The following is a 20453-nucleotide window of genomic DNA, read 5'->3' as shown; positions in this document are numbered from 1 at the left end:
CCTAGACTTAGAACTACTTAAACCTAACTAACCTAAGGACAGCAGACACATCCATGCCCGAGGCAGGATTCGAAACTGCGACCGCAGCAGCAGCGCGGTTGCGGATTGAAGCGCCTAGAACCGCTCGGTCACAACGGCCGGCAGATGTTAAGTTCCATACTGCTTAGAGCCATTTTGAACCTCACCCGTAAACAGCACGTTTGCACTAAAGTGAAGGTTGTCACATTGTTGAATGAACCATCCACAGAAGTGTGCCTATGCAGGAAAATCAGCTGGGTTCTCGTACAGCACTCTTCAGTCATGTTATGAACAGTACTTGCTGTAGTTAATTATCTTACACTGACACTAGAGTTACTGCCAACTGCACGAAGAAGTTACTCCCCCAGTTGATGTGTCCTCCACTATCGCGAGTAGGATAAAGATTAGGAGCCGGCCGGAGTGGCCGAGCGGTTAAAGGCGCTACAGTCTGGAACCGCACGACCACTACGGTCGCAGGTTCGAATCCTGCCTCGGGCATGGATGTGTGTGATGTCCTTAGGTTAGTTAGGTTTAAGTAGTTCTAAGTTCTAGGGGACTTATGACCACAGCAGTTGAGTACCATAGTGCTCAGAGCCATTTGAACCATTTTTTTTGAAAGATTAGGAAAATAATAAATGAATGATTGAATATTGCACGGTCATAATTAATCTGTTGTTGACCTTACGTGTGAGTGGAAAAATAACTATCTACAATGAGAGTCGATCCACAGACCTTGCACTTTGAAACGAAGCGCATACTCGCTCGGCTGCGGACTGTGAAAACTCGGAGCACTACAAATTATATAAAGACTTCCCGGAATGAGATTTTCACTCTGCAGCGGAGTGTGCGCTGATATGAAACTTCCTGGCAGATTAAAACTGTGTGCCGGACCGAGACTCGAACTCGGGACCTTTGCCTTTCGCGGGCAAGTGCTCTACCAACTGAGCTATCCAAGCACGACTGACGCCCCGTCCCCACAGCTGTACTTCTGACAGTACCTCGTCTCCTGCCTTCCAAACTTTACAGAAGCTCTCCTGCGAACCTTGCAGAACTAGCACTCCCGAGTTCGAGTCTCGGTCCGGCACACAGTTTTAATCTGCCAGGAAGTTTCATATCACCGCACACTCCGCTGCAGAGTGAAATCTCATTCTGGAAACATCCCCTAGGCTGTGGCTAAGCCATGTCTCCGCAATACCCTTTCTTTCAGGAGTGCTAGTTCTGCAAGGTTCGCAGGACAGCTGCTGTAAAGTTTGGAAGGTAGGAGACGAGTTAATAGTAGAAGTAAAGCTGTGGGGTCGGGGCGCGAGTCGTGCTTGGGTAGCTCAGTTGGTAGAGCACTTGCCCGCGAAAGGCAGAGGTCCCGAGTTAGAGTCTCGGTCCAGCACACAGTTTTAATCTGCCAGGAAGTTTCATATCAGCGCACACTCCGCTACAGAGTAAATATCTCATTCTGGAAACACCCCCCCCCCCCCTCCAGGCTGTGGTTAAGCCATGTCTCCGCAATATCCTTTCTTTCAGGAGTGCTGGTTCTGCAAGGATCGCAGGAGAGCTTCTGTTAAGTTTGGAAGGTAGGAGACGAGGTACTGGCAGAAGTAAAGCTGTGAGGACGGGGCGTGAGTTGTTTTATATAAAGACGCCTACAATTTTCAAATTCTGTTTTCTCGAAAACGGTTGAGAGCTGCGTCTTCCTGTTTACGTATGTTAAAGACATCGCGAGCCCTGCACACCCTGTAATATGAATCACATCTATGAGAGAAAGTTCGTACGGTCTCCTTGCGAGGTACGCCGGTGAGTACAGAATAATACGCAGGGTGAAACGAGGAGAGCGGAAACGCGTTTGGCTGCTGGACGAGAGGGCGCGTGGGGTGACGGACAGTGTGTGCGCGCGGGGCGTTAATGCGGGAACAATGCGCGTTTGTGAGTGAGGCGTCCTCGACCGCATTCATCACGCGGCATTTGGCCAGCCGCACCGAACAATGAATCGGGGACAGGGGGCGCCTCCCAGATGCAGACGGCATTTCGTAACGCTAAGCCGTCCACCGGTCGCAACTTATTTCTCGTTTTCCCCCGCCACTCCGTTCTCAGAAGGTGCTGAATGTTATGTATGCGGCGGCGTCCGCAGTGCGCGGGTGAAAGGCAACCCGGCGGCCTTGCGGCCACCCGCGGCGCTCGCCGCTTCGCGCCGTCCACGTCGCGGTCATTACCGCCACCTCAACAAGTTACAGCGCGAGCCGCGCTCGCCACGGCTGCCGCGCGCTCCCGTCAATTCCACGCTCCCGTGGGCCCTGCCTCAACTGGCCGATCGGGGCGCTGGACGCTTATTTGTCTCCTAACGTCCAGACGTCTCATATCAGTTGTTATAATCATTAGAGTTGCAAAACTACCGTAATGGTCCCGGCGGAAGTTCGTGTCCTCCTTCGGGCATGGGTTTGTGAGTTCGACTGATGACCGTAGCAGATAAGTCCCATACGATTTCACACACATTTGAACTTTTTTTTTTGAAAACTACCGTAAGGTACCGCACACTATCGTAAGTACGCGTAGACTACGGTACCTTTCCTAGTAGCTTTGGTTAGTTAAGGCCGTACCAGCATTACCTCTACATCAGGAGTGTTGCATACCTATCGGGCGTTACCTCATAACGATCGCTGTCCTTACATATGCGATCGGTGCCTACACTACTGGTCATTAAAATTGCTACACCACGAAGATGACGTGCTACAGACGCGAAATTTAACCGACAGGAAGAAGATGCTGTGATACGCTTTTCAGAGCATTCACACGAGGTTGGCACCGGTGGCGACACCTACAACGTGCTGACATGAGGAATGTTTCCAACCGATTTCTCATACACAAACAGCAGTTGACAGGCGTTGCCTGGTGAAACGTTGTTGTGATGCCTCGTACAACGATGAGAAATGCGTATCATCACGTTTCCGACATTGATATAGGTCGGATCGTAGCCTAGCGGTTTATCGTATCGCGACATTGCTGCTCACGTTGGTCGATATCCAATGACTGTTAGCAGAATATGGAATCGGTGGGTTCAGGAGGTAATACGGAACGCCGTGCTGGATCCCAACGGCCTCGTATCACTAGCAGTCGAGATGACAGGCATCTTATCCGCATGGCTGTAACGGATCGTGCAGCCACGTCTCGATCCCTAAGTCAACAGATGGGGACGTTTACAAGACAACAACCATCTGCACGAACAGTTCGACGTTTGCAGCAGCATGGACTGTCAGCTCAGAGACCATGGCTGCGGTTACTCTTGACGCTGCATCACAGAAAGGAGCGCCTACGATGGTGTACTCAACGACGAACCTGAGTACACGAATGGCAAAACGTCATTTTTTCGGATGAATCCAGGTTCTGTTTACAGCATAATGATGGTCGTACCTGCTGCAAAAAATCATCCGCAGGTGTGTCATTGAGTTCAGATCGGGACCCCTCCCAGCCTAGTACGTTTCCGGAATACTGAAGTCTACAAACCATTGCCTCAGTGATGCTGCTCGATGACAGGGTGCACTGTGATGCTGATACTATAATAGTCGTCTCCGCATTGTTCCTCCACTGTATTCAGTACACAGTACTGCCAAATTTATTCCTACCCCTCCGCATTTAGCGTATTCTTAAGCACAATAAGGGGGAAATACCCTAAACACTACAAACATCACTCCAACTGTACACGCCCCACAACATTACAGAGCCTCCACCAGCTTGAACAGTCCCCTGCTGACATGCAGGGTCCATGAATTCATGGGGTTATCTTCATACCCGTACACGTCCATCCGCTCGATACAATTTGAAATGAGACTCGTCCGACCAGGCAACCTGTTTCCAGTTATCAACAGTCCAATGCCGGTGTTGACGGGTCCAGGCAAGGAGAAAGGCTTTGTGTCGTGCAGCCATCAAGGGTATACGAGTCGGCCTTCGTCTCCGAAAGCCCATATCGATGATGTTTCGTTGAATGGTTCGCACGCTGACATTTGTTGATGCCCCAGCATTGAAATCTGCACCAATTTGCTTAAGGTTTCCACTTCTGACGAACGATTCTCATCTGTCGTCGTTGGTTCCGTTCTTGCAGTATCTTTTCCGGCCGCAGTGATGTCGGAGATTTGATGTTTTACCGGAAATCCTGATATTCACGGGACACTAGTGAAATGGCCGTAGGAAATCCCCCGGAGATTCTGTGTCCCATCGCACGTGCGCCGACTGTAACACCACGTTCAAACTTACTTACTGTTGTGTACATAGTTCCGCGTAGTCAGCGCGTACACAACTTTCCCACTAGAGCGCGCCTCGCTAAGCACAACAGCGTAGGCGCAGCGCTCGGCCGTCTCCGCACTACGAGTTGGCACTGCCATAAAGACGGACCAAATTCTGCTTCCGCCGATCCGCGTATTAATATGGAACGCAGCCAATGAGATTGCTGCTAACCTAGAACCTTTTCTCCACGCAGATCACACTCGCGCAGTGATACATGAACGCGCGAGGTATTATAACGAGTGTACAGACCTCCGATTAGTCAGTCTGCCATTTGTCTGCACCAGTCTGTACCAGTCTGCATTAGTCTGTACCAGTCTGTACGAGTTCTACATTTGTCTGTACTAGTCTATAGCCAAGTTTCAGTCTGCGCCTAATAAGTTACCATATTCCTGTACATAGCCATGAAAATAAATGTATAGACACTTATGTCAAGTATCAGAGATATATGTGAGAATAAGATTAACCTACCAATACCAAAGGAACTTCAGATTGTCAATCGTAAATAGCATCCAGAACTAAGTTAAGTAATTTTTATGCTTGTTATTATTTTAATAAATGTGTGTGAAAATTAATCAAGTTCTGTTGAAAGTTGGTCACCGTCAATCTGCTACTGTAAGCGTGCAAGTGGTATTTCTATCGTCTGACCTAACGGCAGAAGATAAACACGCCACGTTAAGACAACGAGACATATTGCTGACACTCGCCTACTTCGTTAGAGCAACAAGTCCAATAATCCGATGGTGTGTGTACCGAAGGTCTTACAGTACGCACACCACACTTACATCTTGATAAACAGGCACTGTAGCAGCAGTAACCGACCTAACAACTGTGCCAAACATTTGTTGCCGGCCGCGGTGGCCATGCGGTTCTAGGCGCTCAGTCCGGACTGCTACGGTCGCAGGTTCGAATCCTGCCTCGGGCATGGATGTGTGTGATGTCCTTAGGTTAGTTAGGTTTAAGTAGTTCTAAGTTCTAGGGGACTGATGACCTCAGATGTTAAGTCCCATAGTGCTCAGAGCCATTTTTGAACCAAACACTTGTTATTTTATATAGGGGTTGCCGATCGCAGCGCCGTATTCTGCCTGTTTACATATGCATGTATTTGAATACGAACGTCTCTACCTGTTTCTTTGGCGTTTCAGTGTAATATTCAGTGCGGTATGTGTTTCGCACAACGCACCGACGGAGATACCTCCGTTAGTTCCTCTCCGGTTTCCAGCAGTGACGCAACGCAATGCAGCCGCGAGAGGGTCGCTGCGTTCGCATGGTAACTCATGAAGTATTGATATCAGTGAGCATTTACAGTGCTAGAGGTAACGGAGGTTACGCAAGCGGCCTGGCTGAGGCCCCATTCAGTCCCCTCAGATGGGAGGCGGACCTTGGAGGCCGCTCGCACGACCTCAAGCCTCTACCGCTTCACAACGGATCACCTCGCCGTCACCAGACACGTCCGGATTCATTGACTTCTGCTACGTTCTGGAGCCGCTGCGCTTTCACCTGCCGCCAGTCGTGACTCGACGCAGAGCACTAAATACGGCGTAAGTTTGCCGAAACGACGCGAAGTAGATATCCTCATCGTGCTATGTTATGTTTCCATGTGTTCATATTTCAGCTAGAGGCCGAATGCCTATACTTCTTACAAACTCCGATGGTTACTCCGAGATGTTTCATTTGCATAGTTGCTGGGCAAGGTAAGATAACTCCTGTTACGTACAACACATTAGCAGGACTTGTTTTCTGACTTTTCTGTAACCCAGTCATGCTATCTCAATTTCCCCTTTCCACGGTAACTATGCGAATTGCTCTGAGGCACCATTGCGATTGTGATGTGCCGCGTTGAGAAGATTTATCGTCTTGTCAGGACTATACAGGGTGTTACAAAAAGGTACGGCCAAACTTTCAGGAAACATTCCTCACACACAAAGAAATAAAATATGTTATGTGGACATGTGTCCGGAAACGCTTACTTTCCATGTTAGAGCTCATTTTATTACTTCTCTTCAAATTACATTAATCATGGAATGGAAACACACAGCAACAGAACGTACCAGCCTGACTTCAAACACTTTGTTACAGGAAATGTTCAAAATGTCCTCCGTTAGCGAGGATACATGCATCCACCTTCCGTCGCATGGAATCCCCGATGCGCTGATGCAGCCCTGGAGAATGGCGTATTGTATCACAGCCGTCCACAATACGAGCACGAAGAGTCTTTACATTTGGTACCGGGGTTGCGTAGACAAGAGCTTTCAAATGCCCCCATAAATGAAAGTCAAGAGGGTTGAGGTCAGGAGAGCGTGGAGGCCACGGAATTGATCCGCCTCTGCCAATCCATCGGTCACCGAATCTGTTGTTGACAAGCGTACGAACAAAAAAATGGTTCAAATGGCTCTGAGCACTATGGGACTCAACTGCTGTGGTCATAAGTCCCCTAGAACTTAGAACTACTTAAACCTAACTAACCTACGGACAGCACACAACACCCAGCCATCACGAGGCAGAGAAAATCCCTGACCCCGCCGGGAATCGAACCCGGGAACCCGTGCGTGGGAAGCGAGAACGCTACCGCACGACCACGAGATGCGGGCACGTACGAACACTTCGACTGAAATGTGCAGGAGCTCCATCGCGCATGAACCACATGTTGTGTCGTACTTGTAAAGGCACATGTTCTAGCAGCGCAGGTAGAGTATCCCGTTTGAAATCATGATAACATGCTCCATTGAGCGTAGGTGGCTGAAACTAAAATGAGCTCTAACATGGAAATTAAACGTTTTCGGACACATGTCCACATAACATCTTTTCTTTATTTGTGTGTGAGGAATGTTTCCTGAAAGTTTGGCCGTCACTTTTTGTAACACCCTGTAGACTTGAAATGACGGCAAATTGAAGGCGTCTGTACATCCGTGATGACGGTCATGAAACTATTACTGGTGTCCACAACTGCAACATTTCAACTCGACAGTGTGATGGTATGGGGAATGAAAGGAATTTTGGGACTGGATTCATTTACCAGGCGTATTCGGAAAGTAAGGTCCGATTAGGGGCGAAATGGAAACCACTGTGAAAATCCGATGGAACTTTGCACAGATGTGTTGGACAGTGTCTTTAGTGTGTCAGTCTATCGCTTCACGTCGCTCTTTTCAGATCAGAGAACAAAGTGATCACGCAGAAATGCCTAAAACAACAATGTCTCCCGTCAAGCATGTGGATCTGGTGAGAGATTTGGCCTGAAGCCATACAGCCCACATAACATAAATGTCATGCGGTTCTTTCTTCAAGACAATATTCAGCCTGTGGGGCGGCGGGTGGAATTATTGTTATAAATGTTTTGTTTTTCCCGGCCGATGCACCATATGTGGGGCGGCAGGTGGAATAATTGTTATTAAATGTTCCTATTACTTATTTAATGCTGTTGTTTGCAATTCTCAACACTGGCTCTCTAACTACAATATTGGCAACCAGAAAGTGATTAGCAAAATGTGAAGCCTGTAATTAGAATTCCTAGTGCCCACTTCATTTGAGAAATACATTTATAGCTACAGCTTATAGCTCTGAGGAATTAGGAGATTGTCTGGGATTCATAATAAAAAAAAAAAATTCTCTCTAAAATGTTCACTATATTCTGAAAGTCACAAACCAAAAAGAATCCACACAATCCAACTACCAGAGCAGTTCAGAGTCTAATGCGCTGATGCAACTATAACTGTTCAAATTAAAAGTTTAAGTGAATGCTCGCCATAATTTGATGATAATGTTCATTAAACGCCACGCTAAATAATGGTAGAATGTCTGTCCTGCGGCGGCACGTGAAAATACGACATACGCAAACTGAAGATAGATCATTAAAGTCATCCCAGATTCAACACTTCACTCGAAAACGATTTCATGGTTACGCGTATCCCGAGTAACTTATTACGGCATCCGAGGCTGTTTATAGCAATGATACCGACGCGACGCGACTCCTGGCACAGGTGGTGCGCTAATCCGCGTCTGGAGAGAACTGGGGTCTTCCTCTCTCGCGCAGCAGCGTTCTTACATATAAAGCCGCGGTGCGGACGGCTAAGGGAACGCCTGATCAAATCCGCTCTCCCAACCAGCCGCTGGGCTAGAAATGCACCAGTTCAAGTTATCGAATAAATCATTGCTTCCTTTGCTGATGGCCAATGAAGCTCTCAATTTAAATGTGCAATCAGCACACAAGTGAGTAATCATAATAAAAATCTGATGTGGCTAAGTCAAATATTTTGGGCGAGATAATTAATTTAATTGCATTACATGCAGTAGACGAGCTCTAAACTTGCCCTTTGGAGATACGCTATCGCTATAGTTTTATAGTTATTCAGTTGAAACTTCTCACATCTTTATGATTATAGCGGATCTCCCTTCTACGTAAATTTAAACATCCTAGCTTTATTTATTCGCCTACTTAATCTATCTTCCTTCCTTAATTTTTAAGACAAAAACCAGAAAATCATGAATTTCAACTAAAATTTTAATTTGTGAGATCCAGAATACTGTTTCTACTGAATTATTATGCAAAAGGAATCTAAATATAAATTTTTAAGTTGCTAGCTCTTTTCTGTTGCGCCAATGATTTTTACAGAAAAACGTCCAAATTTCGAAAATGGTTGAAGTTATTGAACTGATATTCAACACATATTGATTTAGTATTACTCCTGACATGCTAGAAACGTTTCAGGTTATTTACTTGATTTTTAAAGTATTGCGCAACATTTATGACGTCAGAGCTAGTTACAGCGGACTGGCTGGCACACAATGGAAAGACTGATGTGAATTTTATACGGCGTGAGTAGGCTGTTTCCCTACAAGCCGCATTCTGCAGGGGCAATGAAGCATTTTCGATGGGAAGTGTTTGACCACCCTCAATACTGCACTATTGGCTCCCTCCGTTGCTCAACTCTGCTCACATGAGCCGCTGGCTACGAAGACAACATTTTGGCACAACAACGAAAGCCAGAACAGCGTAGAGAATTGGTAGAAAGCACAGGCGGCGGCTTTCTGTGACGAGGATACGAGACTGAAGCGTCTAGAACCCCTCGGCCACAACGGCCGGCCGACCAATAGAGTGGTACCATGCGGACATACGGGCCCTCCCGGTAAAGTGTTGTAAGGCCGTCGCATTGAACGAAGATTATGTTGAAAAATAGGGTTTGTAGCCAAAAGAGCGGAGAATAATATGGTATACGGAATCCTGAATAAAACAAAACTGCTTTCAGAAAAAAAGTCTTGCATTACTTATTGAACGCCCCTCGTAGTTGTTAAGATAAAAATTAGATACGTTGAGCCGTTTTCGAATTAATTAGCATTGAAATTAGCCAATCAGGCCGTTTCGCACGCAAATTCAAGATGCCCGCCAGATGTAATTGGTGTCAGTTGCTCTCATAGCGTAGATCATACCGCACGTGACTGCTCGCCCTTTGGTTCGTGTCCGATCCTTACTACCGACCCATGTCCAATTTTTGTATCGTTCTCTTGTTCGGTTTCAGGAAACCAAACGAAGAACAGGTTTGGAGACACCGTCTCTGAGGCGCCGCTTGAATTTGCGCGCACAGCGGCCTAATTGACTAACTCCAATGTTAATTAACTCGGAAACGGCGCAACGTATCGAATTTCCTACCAATTACTTGTCAGCAGAACCTACACTGTAACACCATCAGAAGCCCCCCCCCCCCCTGCATAATTAGTGTAATCTTATTTTTGAGATTCCTACGAGAATGACGTGCATGGGGATATTCCTGGACACTTCGCAAAAGGCTGGTTGTTGAAACTTTCGAGGGACAGTTTTCATCCATCTTCAAACATCTGACAGTTCAGGTTTTTCTGCATCTCCGTGATGCTTTCCCATGAATAAAATCGACTCACTCATATTGTAGTCATAGGATATTACATTTCTTCGTTTATTGAAGTGCACAGCCGGCCGGTGTGGCCGAGTGGTTCTAGGCGCTTCAGTCCGGAGCCGCGCGCCTGCTACGGTCGCAGGTTCGAATCCTGCCTCGGGCATGGATGTGTTTGATGTCCTTAGGTTAGTTAGATTTAAGTAGTTCTAAGTCTAGGCGACTGATGACCTCAGATATTAAGTCCCATAGCGCTCAGAGCCATTTGAATCATTTCTATTGGTCGTCGTCGGAGCCGACGCCTTGCTGCATCACTAACCTCTCCATTATCCACGTACTGCTTCCCTCGTAGCGCGCAAGCAATTCCACACAAATGGTCTTTCGATGTTGCGATGATGACAGACGCCTAACTTGACGACTCACCGTGCTTCTGCCTTCTGTTCACTTCCAGGTGTCCGTAGGCAATCTGAAAACGCCTAAGAATATCTGCGGTGCTCTGATTTTCCGCCCAAAGGAACTCACTAACAGCTCTCTGCTTGGAACGGATCTCCGTTACAGACGCCATTTTGATATGATTCTTCAATTTCTTCAGGCAAATTTTATGACGAAATAAATCTCGGGTGAACAGCTTGGTATGAGTGTGGATAGGACACAATATTTCGGCAATCGACCACGTTGCCATCATCAGGTGCGCTGATGTACTGACCGGCTGTGGGCCGGCGCTATGTATATATAGGACAATCCCCCTCGCGCTCCACCATCAGGCGCTTCCTATGAGTCGGTGCGGTCCGCGTCCAGGTACAGCGTCCGTTCTCCCGCCGTCTGGGCGCTGCGTCCTGGGTCTTCTCGTTCTGGGGGTCTGCCGGCACCGCTCTCATTATTCTTCCCTCCTCCCCCGAAGTCTGGGAAATATCCTTTTTCTTCTTAATCAGGGTGATCACGGGTTCCCACGCTTTGCTAAGGATGTAACCGCTGTCACGATTTAGTTGTGGCTCCCTTACACTGATCTCTATGGCTTCTTTAATGACACAGTCCCAGTATTTGGAAGTCTGTCAGGACTTTTGTTTGGTCATAATCCATGCTGTGGAGTTCCGACAGGCAATGCTCAGCGATTGCCGGCTTACTGGGCTGTTGCAGTCTACTGTGCCGTTGATGTTCTCGGCATCGGCCCTCAATGGTACGAATGGTCTGCCCTACGTATACACTACCGCATTGGCAAACCCCTGATTTACGTAGACCAAGGTTGTCATTGACACTACCAAGAAGGCGGAGGACGGAAGATGGTTTTCACTTGGTGTTTACGTAAAATGTATCCAATTATTCCGCATAAGGCCCCACAAAACGGAATAATAGCCAAGGCCGCCTCCTCCTGAGGTACATCCTCAGTTTCCGCCGGTGCTGCAGGTGTGGGATGTAGAGCCTTCCGAATTTGCCCTTCCTTGTAACCGTTCCTCCGAAACACGGACTTCAGATGGTCCAATTCTTGTTGGAGACTGTCCCTGTCGGAGATGGTGTGAGCTCTGTGTACAAGAGTTTAGAGCACGCCATTCTTTTGTGCCGGGTGGTTGCAGCTATCCGCATGTAGGTACAAATCGGTGTGCGTTTTCTTCCTATACACGCTGTGGCCCAAAGTGCCGTCAGACTGTTTCTGACCATCCTGTATAACGCCCAAGGGCATTTAAACAGACATTCGTCCAGCACTGCATACGCGGATGGAATGGGAAAAAGCCCTAATAATTAGTAAAATGGAAAGTAGCCTCTGCCATGCACTTCACAGCTGAGTAAGGCTGTAGATTTACAGATGTCAGTACACAGTTCATGTGAATCGTTCATCAGCGAATGATAACAGTAGAAGCAGAACTTAACTTACTAATCGGCAAAATTATATGTTGGATGTATTCCAATCTGTATCTTCCCCTCCTTCTTCTACGTACCACGCAAATTACTGCCAGAGGTCTTAACACATGTCCTATCATACCGTTCCTTCTTCTCAGCGTTGTTCACATCACTCCTTATCACTCCACGTAACTTTCAACGTCCTTCAGAAGCACCATATCTCAAACGCTTCGACTCTCTTCTTTTCCGGTTTTCCCACAGTCCATGACTCACTTTTATATAATACTGTGCTCCAAATGTACATTCTTAGAAATTTATTCCACAGATTAAGACGAGATTCGTAACCATTCAAATGGGTCTGAGCACTATGGGACTCAACTTCTGAGGTCATCACTCCCCTACAACCTAGAACTACTTAAACCTAACTAACCTAAGGACATCACACACATCCATGCCCGAGGCAGGATTCAAACCTGCGACCGTAGCGGTCACGCGGTTCCAGACTGAAGCGCCTAGAACCGCTCGGCCACTCCGGCTGGCAGCAAAGGACTTATGAGATAAGTTGTATGAAATGAGTAAGATATCAGACGATACGTGAGCAGAAACAACTGGAATAGAATTTTGTCTAATTAAATCTACTGATTAGGAGAGAATTATATGAAGAAATGCGAAACTGAAAGTAGTATAGGAGTTTTGTTATTTGGCAGTACTTTAAGACTCACACTGACAAACGAAAATCTTTTCTGAAAAGAAATATATTCGTTAGAGCTGTAACCTTACGTAGAGGTGATATGTGAATGTTTAACCGTACAGAAAAGAAGAAAGTAAAGCTTTTGAAGTGTCATGCTTCAGAGGACTGCTGACAATTAGATGGGTACACAGGTAATTAATGTGCAGTCACTGAATCGAATCGGGAAGAAAACAGCTTTGTTGCACATCTTGACTAAAAAGAGGGATTGTTTGGTAGGACACATCCACTAGTGTAAAGTAGTAGATGATTTGGTAATGGAGGGAAATGTGTACCGGCAGAGGGAGACCAAGGCTTGGCGACGTTAAACAGATGCAAATGAATGTTGTTTGCAACTACTATGCAGAGACGAGAAAACTAGCGCAAGAAAGAGTAGCGCAGAGAGTTGCATCTTCGTATTGTATCCCACGAGAACACAACTACTGCAAATACCGTCGAGCCAACCGCGGTGGTCGAGAGGTTCTAAGCGGTTCAGTCCGGAACCGCGTGACTGCTACGGTCGCAGGTACGAATCCTGCCTCGGGCATGGATGTGTGTCCTGTCCTTAGGTTAGGTAGGTTTAAGTAGTTCTAAGTTCTAGGGGACTGATGACCTCAGATGTTAAATCCTATAATGCTCCAAGCCATTTGAATTTCAAATACCGTAAAGTATCGGAAACACATCCTAGTTGTTGAACTCGCTGAGGATCTTTCTGTGAACGCGTCTATCGTGAAAGAGGTAACGTGCGTTCACAAACGGCAGGAGCGGCCATATGGCTGGGGGCTAAGTGGGCCTCGTTATCTCGGCGATAAAGTCTGCCGTGCGTCGCCTCTGTGCGCCCATTATGCAACACCACAGCCAGCAAATAATTAAACAGCTCGCCGCCTGAGCAATCAAACTCTGCAGTTCGCACGCCGCCCAGTCGCTCTTTGTGCATTAGCTGAGTCTCACTTTTATACTTTTCATCAATGCTCCTTAGGGCCTCTGGCGAAGGCAGTTAAAGTATAAGAAAGTATTTTGTGTTGAGTACCAGAGCTGCCTAGGCAACAAAATAACCCATGACGGATGGAGCAAGGGGGACATAAAAAACAGTCTAGCACTGGCAAACAGGGCATTCCTGGTCAAGAGAAGTCTAACGGTATGAAACATAGGCCTTAATCTGAGGAAGAAATTTCTGAGAATGTACCAGGTGATCAAAAAGTCAGTATAAATTTGAAAACTTAATAAACCACGGAATAATGTAGATAGAGAGGTAAAAATTGACACACATGCTTGGAATAACATGGGGTTTTATTAGGAAAAAAAAAGTTCACAAAATGTCCGACGGATGGCGCTGGACAGCAAAACTGCTACCGTGACGGGTGAGAGGTACGCCGATATGTTACAGAATCGCATTATCCCCAGCCTGGCTGATAAACACCTGCTGGAACGTACGATGTTTATGCAAGATGGCGCTCCACCCCATATTGCTAGACGTGTGAAAGATCTCTTGCGCGCGTCGTTTGGTGATGATCGTGTGCTCAACCGCCACTTTCGTCATGCGTGGCCTCCCAGGTCCCCAGACCTCAGTCCGTGCGATTATTGGCTTTGGGGTTACCTGAAGTAGCAAGTGTATCGTGATCGACCGACATCTCTAGGGATGCTGAAAGACAACATCCGACGCCAATGCCTCACCATAGCTCCGGACACGCTTTACAGTGCTGTTCACAACATTATTCTTCGACTACAGCTATTGTTGAGGAATGATGGTGGACATATTGAGCATTTCCAGTAAAGAACGTCATCTTTGCTTTGTCTTACTTTGTAATGCTAATTATTGCTTTTCTGATCAGATGAAGCGCCATCTGTCGGACATTTTTTCAACTTTTGTATTTTTTTGGTTCTAATAAAACCCTATGTCATTCCAAGCATCTGTGTCAATTTGTGTCTCTCTATCTACATTATTCCGTGATTTATTCAGTTTTCAAATTTATACTGACTTTTTGATCACCCGGTATGTTTGGAGCACAGTATTGTATGGTAGTGAAACATGGAATGTGGGAAAATCGGAAAAGAAGAGAATCGAAGGATTTGAGATGTGGTGCTACAGAAGGATGCTGAAAAGTTAGGTGGACAGATAAGGTAAGGAATGAGGAAAGAGGCGTATGAAAAAGGCGGGCCGCATCAAAACAGTCAGAAGACTGACGAAAAAAAGAGCAAACTAGGCAACTGCAGTTAAAATAAGCATATCTTACATAAAGAAGCTTCAGAAATAGCAAAAATAAAGACATACTAAGTGTCTCAGGAGGAATGATCAATATTCAAGCATATGAGAGCAGCTATGACAAAAGAGTCTAGTAATCAAAGGCGCTGAAATGCAATCCCATAAGAAGGATGAGCATTTGTTCAGTATTTATTTATTTATCGTATGATGATACAGAGCTTGGATCAAATACATAATAACACCACGGAGGTTCAAAATGGCTCTAAGCACTATGCTACTTAACATCTGAGGTCATCACTCACCTAGAACTAGAACTCCTTAAACCTGACTAACCTAAGGACATCACACACATCCATGCCCGAGGCAGGATTCGAACCTGCGACCGTAGCAGTCGCGCGGTTCCGGACTGAATCGCCCAGAACCGCTCGGCCACCGCGGCCGGCTGTCTGGAAATGGACGGTGTGGGTGCAACGACAACAAATCGTCCCGGAACACAGTACAGAGCTGCATCACATGCACGTCACAAACCAATTTCAAAGTGGCCTCCATGGTAGCGGTTGTCATGCAAGATACACATAATCGTTCTTCCGCTTACTCCGTGTTGGCGGGCCACTTGCATGGAGCTTGTACTAGGGTTCGTCTCAATATCCTGCAGAACCCGGTTCTCCAAATCTGGTGTACGAACAGTCCGCAGTCTGTCTGAAAGGACCCATGATCACACAAACACCCAAAATGGGCTTGAATTGGTGTGTGATGTGGTTGGTGTTTGTGAGGGTACTTGCTTTGGTATAGTCGTGCTGCCTCCCGACCATTTCCATCTGTTTGACCGTAGACAAACACCATCTCGGCTTGTTCCTGATAAGAATACCGGACCATTCTGCTGCTTACAGTACGTTGTGTCAATCGCACAGCCTCGAACACACAAGGAACACGTAGATGTGGGCAGAGGAAATATCATTCGTCAGCGCCATCTACCGTGGCGATGATGCATTTCCGGACACATTTCCATAGGATATTTTCCCCTCCATTTCCAGTAAGGAATCCGCTCTGTAGATCGTCGATTTCAATAATGTTCACCCTGGATAATAATTATTTTGGCTCACTGGCGATTTTAAACTTTGTTCAAATGGCACGGAGAACTATGGGACTCAACTTCTGAGGTCATCAGTCCCCTAGAACTTAGAACTACTTAAACCTAACTAACCTAAGGTGAAAGGATATCAATGATACGATTCGCTGATGACATTGCTATCCTGAGTGAAAGTGAAGAAGAATTAAATGATCTGCTGAACGGAATGAAAAGTCTAATGAGCACACAGTATGGTTAGAGAGTAAATCGGAGAAAGACGAAGGTAATGAGAAGTAGTAGAAATGAGAACAGCGAGAAACTTAACATCAGGATTGATGGTCACGAAGTCAATGAAGTTAAGGAATTCTGCTACCTAGGCAGTAAAATAACCAATGACGGACGGAGCAAGGAGGACATCAAAAGCAGACTCGCTATGGCAAAAAAGGCATTTCTGGCTAAGAGAAGTCTACTAATATCAAATACTGGCCTTAATTTGAGGAAGAAATTTCTGAGGATGTATGTCTGGAGTACAGCATTGTATGGTAGTGAAACATGGACTGTGGGAAAACCGGAACAGAAGAGAATCGAAGCATTTGAGATGTGGTGCTATAGACGAATGTTGAAAATTAGGTGGACTGATAAGGTAAGGAATGAGGAGGTTCTACGCAGAATCGGAGAGGAAAGGAATATGTGGAAAACACTGATAAGGAGAAAGGACAGCATGATAGGACATCTGCTACGACATGAGGGAATGACTTCCATGGTACTAGAGGGAGCTGTAGAGGGCAAAAACTGTAGAGGAAGACAGAGATTGGAATACGTCAAGCAAATAATTGAAGACGTAGGTTGCAAGTGCTACTCTGAGGTGAAGAGGTTAGCACAGGAAAGGAATTCGCGGCGGGCCGCATCAAACCAGTCAGTAGACTGATGACCAAAAAAAAACCTAAGGACATCACACACAACGATGCCCAAAGCAGGATTCGGACCTGCGACGGTAGCGGTCGCGCGGTTCCAGACTGTAGCGCCTAGAACCGCTCGGCCACATCGGCTGGCTAAACTGTGTTACTCGCTCGGTTATTATGATACGGAGGTTATTAGGAAACTAAAGACCGATCGACAGCGAAATAGAAACCACAGAGAAAATCCGATGGAAGTTTGCATAGTGTGTCTCTAGTATGCCCATCCATCGCGTCATGTGGCTCTTTTCAGGTATGAGCGCACAGCGCACGCGTAAAGATGCCTAGAAAATTACGTCTCCCACCAAGCGCGAGTGCCTATGAGAAATTTCGCCCGATTTCATCCAGCGCCCACAACGTAACTGTCATGCATTTCCTTCTTCGTGACAATTCTCGGTCGCACACTGCAGGGGCAATGAGGCAATGAGGACGAACGCCACGCGGGAATAGCCGAGCGGTCTCAGGCGCTGCAGTCATTGACTGTGCGGCTGGTCCCGACGGAGGTTCGAGTCCTCCCTCCGGCATGGGTGTGTGTGTTTGTCCTTAGGATAATTTAGGTTAACTAGTGTGTAAGCTTAGGGGCTGATGACCTTAGCAGTTAAGTCCCATAAGATTTCACACACTTTTTTTTTTGTGGCGTTTTCGATGAGAAGTGTGTGATGACACACCATATAGCCGGGACTTCGCTCCACCTGAATTTCATCTGTGCTCACATGAACGGCTGGATATGAAGACAACATTTTGGCACAGTCAACAAGCTGCAGATCAGCGTAGTGAATTGGCTAGAAGCACAGGCGGCTACTTATGAAGAGGGTACAGGAAAATTGGTACAATACTACGACAAATGTCTAAGTCGGAGCGGCGACTATGTAGAGAAGTAGCTGGAAGGTGTAGCTAACTGCTAAAAACAAAACGTTTTCGATTTTCACTGTGATTTTCATTTCGCGACCGATCGGACCTTACTTTCCAAATAGCCCTCGTATAACTTTAATGGTGAGATCAGCTTCACTTTTAAAGGATCAAAGGGCATTAGAGCTTTTTAATACAAGATTAACTCATTTTGGGGCCCAACTTTCATTTTATACACTACCGGCCATCAAAATTGCTACACCACGAAGATAACCTGCTACAGACTCGAAATTTAACCGACGGGAATAAGATGCTGTGATATGCAAATCATTAGCTTTTCAAATCATTCACACAAGGTTAGCGCTGGTGCCTACACCTACATCGTGCTGACATGAGGAGAGTCTGCAACCGATTTCTCATACACAAACAGCAGTTGACCGGCGTTACCTAGTAAAACGTTGTTGTGATGCCTCGTGTAAGGAGGAGAAATGCGTACCATCACGTTTCCGACTTTGATAAGGTCGGATTGTAACCTATCGCGATTGCGGTTTATCGTATAGCGACATTGCTGCTCGCGTTGGTCGAGATCCTATGGCTGTTAGCAGAATGTGGAATCTGTGGGTTCAGGAGGGAAATAAGGAACGCCGAGCTGGATCCCAACGGCCTCGTATCACTAGCAGTCGAGATCCGCATGGCTGTAACGGATCGTGCAGCCACATCTCGATCCCTGAGTCAACAGATGGGGACGTTTGCAAGGCAACAGCCATCTGCACGAACAGTTCAACGACGTTTGCAGCAGCATGGAATATCAGCTCGGAGACCATGGCTGCGGTTACCCTTGACGCTGCATCACACACAGGAGCGCCTGCCGTGGTGTACTGAACTACGAACCTGGGCGCACACATGGCAAAACGTCATTTTTTCGGATGAATCCAGGTTCTGTTTACAGCATCATGATGGTCCCATCCGTGAAACTTCCTGGCAGATTAAAACTGTGTGCCCGACCGAGACTCGAACTCGGGACCTTTGCCTTTCGCGGGCAAGTGCTCTACCACTGAGCTACCGAAGCACGACTCACGCCCGGTACTCACAGCTTTACTTCTGCCAGTACCTCGCCTCCTACCTTCCAAACTTTACAGAAGCTCCCCTGCGAACCTTGCAGAACTAGCCCTCCTGAAAGAAAGGATATTGTGGAGACATGGCTTAGCCACAGCCTGGGGGATGTTTCCAGAATGAGATTTTCACTCTGCAGCGGAGTGTGCGCTGATATGAAAGTTCCTGGCAGATTAAAATTGTAGGAGACGAGGTACTGACAGAAGTAAAGCTGTGAGGACGGGGCGTGAGTCGTGCTTAGGTAGCTCAGTGGGTAGAGCACTTGCCCGCGAAAGGCAAAGGTCCCGAGTTCGAGTCTCGGTCCGGAACACAGTTTTAATCTGCCAGGAAGTTTCATATCAGCGCACACTCCGCTGCAGAGTGAAAATCTCATTCTGGAAACATCCCCCAGGCTGTGGCTAAGCCATGTCTCCGCAATATCCTTTCTTTCAGGAGTGCTAGTTCTGCAAGGTTCGCAGGAGAGCTTCTGTAAAGTTTGGAAGGTAGGAGGCGAGGTACTGGCAGAAGTAAAGCTGTGAGTACCGGGCGTGAGTCGTGCTTCGGTAGCTCAGTGGTAGAGCACTTGCCCGCGAAAGGCAAAGGTCCCGAGTTCGAGTCTCGGTCGGGCACACAGTTTTAATCTGCCAGGAAGTTTCATATCAGCGCACACTCCGCTGCAGAGTGAAAATCTCATTCTGGTCCCATCCGTGTTTGGCGACTTCGCGGTGAACGCACACTGGAAGCATGTATTCGTCATCGCCATACTTCCGTATCACCCGGCGTGATGGTATGGGGTGCCATTGGTTACACGTCTCGGTCACCTCTTGTTCGCAATGACGACACTTTGAACAGTGGACGTTACAATTCAGATGTGTTACGACCCGTGGCTCTACCCTTCATTCGATCCCTGCGAAACCCTACATTTCAACAGGATAATGCACGACCGCATGTCGCAGATCCTGTACGGGCCTTTCTGGATGCAGAAAATGTTCGACTGTTGCCCTGGCCAGCACATTCTCCAGATCTCTCACCAACTGAAAACGTCTGGTCAATGGTGGCCGAGCAACTGGCTCGTCACAATAGGCCAGTCACTACTCTTGATGAACTGTGGTATCGTGTTGAAGCTGGATGGGCAGCTGTACCTATACACGCTATCCAAGGTCTGTTTGACTCAATGCCCAGGCGTATCAAGGCCGTTATTACGGCCGGAGGTGGTTGTTCTGGGTACTGATTTCTCCGGATCTATGCACCCAAATTGCGTGAAAATATTTGTCCAGTGAATACCTGTTTATCATCTGCATTTCTTCTTGGTGTAGCATTTTTAAAGGCCAGTAGTGTATTAGATTATAAATCCTGTGTGATGGACAACAGGATCGCAACTGACATTATATGCTTAGAGAGAGCCGAAGAAATCTAGTTCTTTATTAGACTTTAATACAAGCACACAGTCGAGATCTCGCGTGAAAAAAATGTCTTGCCACGATGTATGTCTTGTCGCTAATGGTAAGCTGCTGCCTGCATTTTCTATATCGCCCACAGTGTATTGATGTCAGAAGCATCGGATGAAAAATGCTCT

The 20453-nt window shown here is 46.8% G+C and overlaps 1 protein-coding gene and 1 non-coding gene across 4 annotated transcripts in view; both read right to left on the bottom strand.

Moving 5' to 3' along the window:
• Positions 1 to 20453, bottom strand: part of LOC126183184 (nuclear hormone receptor FTZ-F1 beta) — a 413728-nt gene that overhangs the window by 196465 nt on the left and 196810 nt on the right. The window lies entirely within an intron of this gene.
• Positions 901 to 975, bottom strand: Trnas-cga (transfer RNA serine (anticodon CGA)). The gene has a single exon. It is a non-coding gene; the product is annotated as a tRNA-Ser (tRNA).

The sequence above is a fragment of the Schistocerca cancellata genome, chromosome 4 (genome assembly GCF_023864275.1).
Source record: "Schistocerca cancellata isolate TAMUIC-IGC-003103 chromosome 4, iqSchCanc2.1, whole genome shotgun sequence".
NCBI classification, from domain to species: Eukaryota; Metazoa; Arthropoda; class Insecta; order Orthoptera; family Acrididae; genus Schistocerca; species Schistocerca cancellata.
This window is presented reverse-complemented; position numbering and strand designations above follow the sequence as displayed.